The sequence below is a fragment of the Leptonychotes weddellii genome, chromosome X (genome assembly GCF_054177405.1).
Source record: "Leptonychotes weddellii isolate Sample4059 chromosome X, ASM5417740v2, whole genome shotgun sequence".
Taxonomy (NCBI): Eukaryota; Metazoa; Chordata; class Mammalia; order Carnivora; family Phocidae; genus Leptonychotes; species Leptonychotes weddellii.
Genome location: NC_138385.1, coordinates 26610382 through 26617303, shown reverse-complemented (window position 1 = coordinate 26617303; position 6922 = coordinate 26610382). Strand labels below are relative to the sequence as shown.

At 38.8% G+C, this 6922-nt stretch overlaps 1 long non-coding RNA gene across 1 annotated transcript in view; it reads right to left on the bottom strand.

The window, feature by feature from the left end:
- The window catches only part of LOC145717795 (uncharacterized), a 64585-nt gene extending 59651 nt beyond the window's left edge, over positions 1-4934 (bottom strand). The window contains exon 1 of the long non-coding RNA XR_014141220.1: positions 4749-4934. This is a non-coding gene — a long non-coding RNA (uncharacterized LOC145717795). The remainder of the gene's footprint in view (positions 1-4748) is intronic.
- Between the last annotated feature and the right edge of the window lie 1988 nt (positions 4935-6922).

Genomic DNA, 6922 nt, shown 5'->3' with positions numbered 1-6922 from the left:
AAACAACCCAATAGTTTTAAAAAAAGTGGATTGGGTAAACAGTAAACTCCATGTCCCTGAATGACCATTTATCAGGGAGACTTGTAAAAGGAATTCATACTTCAGATATGAGTTCTGGACTAGTGACTTTAAAAGTCCCTTCCAGTTGTGGGGCACCTGGGTGGCTCAGTCGGTTAAGCGGCTGCCTTCGGCTCAGGTCATGATCCCAGGGTCCTGGGATCGAGCCCCACGTCGGGCTCCCTGCTCAGCGGGGAGTCTGCTTCTCCCTCTCCTTCTGCCTGCCTCTCTGCCTACTTGTACTATCTCTCTGTCAAATAAATAAATAAAATCTTTAAAAAAAATAAATAAAAGTCCCTTCCAGTTGTAAGAGTCCATGAAATTCTAGTTGTTGCTGTTGAGTGTATATGCACATGTTTGTATTAGCCTGATGATGGATATTTCTATATAAATGTTTGCCATTTGATTCAGTTTTAGCAATTAAAAATATATGTAAATGTCACAGGGAAAAAAAATCTTATCTAGTTTTTGACCTTAAGTAATATTTTGAAGCATAAAGGTCATATGTTTTAGTTTACCCCTGCTTAGATCAGGCCATATATATTGCTTATTGTTCTGAAAAACAAAATTATGATTAGTTCATATTATTAGACGTGAATCTCTAATATTATACTTTGCCTCTAGAAGCTTCACATCAATCCATCATTTCATAGCTGCTTTGGAAATTCCCATTACCATTCTCTGTGTGTAGTGCCTGTAGTGCAAAAAAATAGTACTTTATACTGGTAAACTAACTACATTCCAAGATTTGCTTTGTGGGTATTTTTTCCCAAGTTCAGCTTCTTAGTGGCACTTATTGAACTGGTCTAGAAGCTAAGTGTGACACCTGCAATAGGCCCAGGACTCATAGTCGTGTACTATATGGGCAACAAATCTCAGCTCTTTATTTTGTATTTAAGTCTACTGGCTATATATTTTCTTTTACTATTTTCCCTCATTTATTTTATTTCTTTAAATTTTTTAAAAGATTATTTATTTATTTATTTGAGAGAGAGAGAGAGAGCATGAGCAGGAGAGAGAAAGGGAGAAGCAGACTCTGCTGCTGAGCAGGGAGCCCAACCTGGGGCTCGATCCCAGGACCCTGGGGTCATGACCCGAGCTGAAGGCAGATGCCCAACTGACTGAGCCACCCAGGAGCCCCTATTTTCCCTCATTTAAAAAGTAATATGGAGCACCTGGCTGCCTCAGTCAGGGGAGCATATGACTCTTGATCTCGAGGTTGTGAATTCAAGCCCTGCTTTGGGTGTAGAGATTACTTAAAAGTAAAATCTTAAAAAATAAAAACAAAAAGTAATATACACTCACTGTAGAAAATTCAATCATTATATGAAGGTATAAATAAGGTACACATTTCCTATTATTTTAATCAGCAGCCAAAGACCATCATCATCAATCATTTCTAAACATTCTTCCAGAATTCTCTATGCTTATATACACATATACATAGATATATGATTTTACATAAATGGGATTATTCCACATGCAGTATTTCATAACATCTGTTTTCATTTAACACATCGTGAGCTTTTGTCATGTCAATGAATACAGAGACTGAACCATTATTAACTGTGGTTAGCACATTGTTCCTGTCTGCTAGTAGCCCTCTTTTGGAAAAAACAGCCATTGCATATTCCATGTGGTCCTAGTGAGAAAGATACTCACAGTAGTCTCTCCCTACTTGGTGTGTAGCAAGGAATCAGCTGGCCTAGGCCTGACAAGAGTTCTCTATGCCCTTAGCTAGAGGAATTTCCTAAGGCCAATCAGCATCATCTCTGAGACTTAATATACCACTACTGGGACAAAAAAAGTCTCACTTCCTTTGGGATTGAGAATTATTAGGACATTATAAACTAATGCCTTCAGCCCTCTTCACTGACTTCAAGAAGGAAGCTGTCTGTCATAGGAAAACTGAAGCCACATCACAAAAAGAAGAAGAGATAAGCAAAGATGAGAGATGGCAAGGAGAGAGAGAGTACTGATATATTGGACCCTGGATCCAGCCATACCTAAAGCTACGTCATCTGGACTACAGTCAGAGCTGCCATGTGGTAACATTTGCTTTCCTAAAAATCACTCCACTACACAAAGTTGTTCAGTAAAAACCCCAGGGTTTATGTGGAAAATGTGGCTAGGAGTACACCATTCAGAAACTTTGTGTATAGACAGGGCACCTGGGTGGCTCAGTTGGTGAAGCGTCTGCCTTCAGTTCAGGTCATGATCTCGGGGTCCTGGGACCGAGCCCCACATCGGTCGGTCGGGCTCCCTGCTCAGCAGGGAGTCTGCTTCTCCCTCTCCCTCTGCTCCTCCCCCCTGCTCGTTCTCTTTCTCTCTAGCGCTCTCTCTCTCAAGTAAATAAATAAAAAACATTTTTAAAAAAACTTTGTATATAGAGATGTGAAGTCACTATATTGTACACCTGAAACTAACGTAACACTCAAATAAAACAATTTTTAAAAAAACATACCAAGAAAACATGTGCTCTGAAAACTGAATAACACCTAACTGCTCTAAAAAACCCCCAAAAAACCCAAATCAAAACCTTTGTCGGTGACACATACACAAAAACATACAAACCTAATAAAAACGGTAGTGGCTGAGTTTTATACCTATTAAATGGTTATGAAATAAACACATAAATAATGAAACACATAGAGCACTTTATTTTGAAAAAGACCTGAAGTTTGCTTGTGGAAATGGGTATCAGGGGAGTTGTAGCTTGTGAGTTATTGTGAAGTGGTAGAAGGAGGGTTATCTGAAATCAGATTCTGAAGGAAAGTTCTAACGCTTAGATATGGATGGGTGTGACTCAAAACACACACAATGAACTGAGGTAGCTGGTGGTTGTCTGCGGCAGATATGTGTGTATTTTGTGCATTCCTATGTGACTTGATTCAGCTGGGTGTACTTTTCTGCTTTTACCTAGTGCTTCTGGCTGACAAAAATCACACTTAAGCGAATGCAAAATTCGCTTTATGCTCAAATTCTTCTCCAATACATTAATCACAAAGGAACAGACAAGTGTTATAGCAGTCTATATTTGATTATGCAAATGAATAAATTCCTTTTTTTGTTTTGTTTTGTTTTGTTTAAGATAATCCCAGTTAGTTTTAGTCCAGAGTCTTGAACTTAGTATTCTACTACATAATAGTAAGACAATTAAAATCCCAAACTGGCTTTTCTGCATCTTTTTTTTTTTTTCTGCATCTCTTAACAAATTTCTAGACTCTCTACTTTCAGTTCCTGTGTGCTCAGAGATTGAAAATTCATTTTAATATTAATATCGAGAAAACATCATTAAGAAGGTGGTATGGACCTAAAAAAGATACAAAGATTCCAAAGCCAAATAGAAATGAGTTTTTAAATATTTACCATCATAATCTGGAACACAGCTGACCTTTCAAACATAATTGAAGGTTGATGATTACAGAATTTTAGCTTGGTCCTGAGAAATTTTGGCCAGTTCAGATTGATTTTCTTTTATGGATTTTGATACTTCAAAATCTATAAAAACTCTCCCAGAGATTGCAATATTAAATCAGTTCATGTCAATATTGTATCTCAAATCCTCTGACTTCGTATATAAAAAGTTTTTCCCTGAGTTATCACTTTAGCTGTTGTTTGTAACAAAAGCCTACACACGTGACAGTCTTTTTTTTTTTAAGATTTTATTTATTCATTTGAGACACAGAGATAGAGAGAGAGAGAGCATGAGCAGGGAGAGAGGCAGAGGGAGAGGGAGAAGCAGGCTCCCCGCCGAGCCAGAAGCCTGATGTGGGACTCGATCCCAGGACCCTGGGATCATGACCTGAGCCCAAGGCAGACGCTTAACCATCTGAGCCACCCAAGCGCCCCTACGCACATGACAGTCTTGTCACTGATGTTCCCAGTGATTACCCTTGAGGTTGGAGCACAATTGGCTCCAAGTATACTGCCAGTTTGTATTATTCTTGCCAAGTGAAGAGAGCAAGCATCCCACAAATTGTTCCATACACTGACTGTGACTTGTCGCCTTTTAACTCCTAAGTAGAGTTTATGCTGTGCAGGTAAGGAGACAGAAAAAGTTTCCTGAAACCCACTTTAGCCTTAGACCTGGGTAGTTTTTAAAGCCACTAGGAATGAGCCGGGTGGGAAACAGTTTTATCCTCATTCTTATCTAGGTGTGTGATTTTGTGGCATTATACAATTCTGTTGTGAAACTAATTCAAATAACCATTTAATATGCATGTACTTTCAGTTCTGGGGTACCCTAGAAAGTAGTATCCTATGGACCAAACGTTGGCAAAATTTTCTGTAAAGAGCCTGGTAGTAAACATTTTAGGCTTTGTGGGCCATACAGTCTCTGTCCTAATTGCTCAACTCTGCCCTAAAAGCAGACATACAATACATAGACAGCTAGGCCTGGCTGTATTCCAATAAAACTTTACAGTAGCCCTCCTTTATCCACGGGGAATATGTCCCAGGACCCCCACTGAAACTGAACCCCGCAGTGCCTGAAACTACAGAGAGTACCAAACCCTATATATACTATGTTTTTTCCTCTACACACATACCTATGATAAAGTTTAATTTATAAATTAGGCTCAGTAGAAGATTAACAATAACAATACAGTAGTATAATTATAACAACATACTGGTAATAAAAGTTATGTGAATGTGGTCTATCTCAAAATATCTTATTGCGCTGTACTCACCCTTCTTCTTGTGGTGATATGAAATGATAAAATGCCTATGTGATGAGATAAAGGGAGGTAAATGATGTAGGTGTTCTGATGTACTGTTAGATGACACGTCAGAAGGAGAAGCATCTGCTTCTGAACCACAGTTGATCTTGGGCAACTGAAACTGCAGAAAGCGAAACCATAGATAAGGGGGAATTGTATTTACAAAAACAGACAGTGGGACAGATTTGTCCAGTGAACCATAATTTGCCTACCCCAGCTTTGGACCAATAGCCTCCAATTTTTTTTAACGATGTCTTGGGGCAGTCTCTGGACCCTCAGGGACCTGAACTATTCCTGCTTCAGCTGCAGCAGTTATTCTTTTAATGATAAGTAGACTTTTGCCGGAAATTAGGTTTGATTAAAAAGTTTCATTTCTAATAAGGAGAAAAGCTTTAAAACTACTCCCTTGGACTAAACCTAAAACCTGCTGCTTTAAAAATTTAGATGATTCGGGCAAAGCATCTTTTAAAATGATGACATGGGGTGGGGAGAGGTGGCTGGCTTACCTAGTGGAGTATGTGACTCTTGATCTCAGGGTTGTGAGTTCAAGCCCCACATTGGGTGTAGAGATTACTTAAAAATAAAATCTTAAAAAAATTATGAGGGGCGCCTGGGTGGCTCAGTGGGTTGAGCATCCAACTCTTGGTTTGGGCTCAGGTCATGATCTCAGGCTTATGGGATCAAGTCACATGTCAAGCCTCTGCCCCTCCCCCAACTCGTGCTCTCTTTCTCTCTCTAAATACATAAATCTTTTAAAAAAATATTATGACATGTTGGGACGCCTGGGTGGCTCAGTCGGTTAAGCGTCTGCCTTGGACTCGGGTCATGATCCCATGGTCCTGAAATGGAGTCCCATATTGGGCTCCTTGCTCAGCGGGGAGCCTGCTTCTCCCTCTGCCTGCCACTCCCCCTGTTTGTACTCTCACTCTCTCTCCCATGCTCTCTCTCTCTGGCAAATAAATAAATAAAATCTTAAAAAAAAATTATGACACTCAGTACACATGTGTTTTGATGTTACCAGAAACTCACTTCCTCACATAACTGATAAAAGCATTTAAACAGACAACTTTAATAGCTCTAAAATGTTTTCTGCTTATCATTTCTCCACTTTGATTTTTTCTAAGCATAACGTTTAAGGTACCTTAAAAGGTCCAAGAGAGAAAAAAAAAAAGATTCAAGAAAGGTGATATGGTATAGCGAAAAAAAGGCACCAAATTAGGAATCCATATTTGGATCTGTTGCTAGATTGTGAGCTCCTGGAAGACAGGAACTAAATTATCTTATTCAGCTTTCTTTTTTTTTTTTTTTAAATAATCTCTATGCCCAACGTGAGGCTCAAACTCAGGACCCCAAGATCAAGAGCCACATGCTCTACCAACTGAACCAGTCAGGCACCCCAACACCAAACTTAATTTTTAAGGCAAACATAAATTCACTATTAGATGACTAGGAAGAGAATAAATTCAGGTAGTTTGTCTACTTTTATCTTTTCATAATCCATAAGGAAAAAAAGCATATCTTTTCTAGTGATCAACAAAAATAAAAAGTTAGTATTAGAGATACAGTTTTATACCTGGGAAATTAACATGTTTAAAACACATAAAAGCTAATAATTACTAGATTGTGACAAAAGGACACAAGGACCCAGAAATCACTTGTCTGCAGTTTTGAAATCCAAAAGGCTCTGGAAACTAAAAATTTTGTTTTGTATTTTTAGTAACTTATTTGCCAGTCAAATTGACCTAACCTAAACTTATTTGGCAGTACTATCTGACCTGAACTGAATGAGGCTATTCACTGCTATTCATTTACTCCATATGAATAATTATATGGTTTGCTGCAGAAAAATATTACCATATTTGAACATGCAGTGTTTCCCCTTAATTCCCTGGGATGTTACAGAAGTTACAGTATATGGCATTTGGTTTTACTCAGGTACACCAGACAACGCCAGGTTTTTTCCTGGTTGCTTTACAAGGAGAAATTTAGAACTTCATTTTAGCTTCTGAGGCCAAGTGCCCAGACCCAATCCAGTCTTTCCTGCTGCCATCTTGAGCAGTAGTTGAGGCTGAACAAACAGTTCTGAGAGCCTTCCTGTCATGACTTCAATGGGAAACAAATGTGATTCAGCGATCATACAGAAA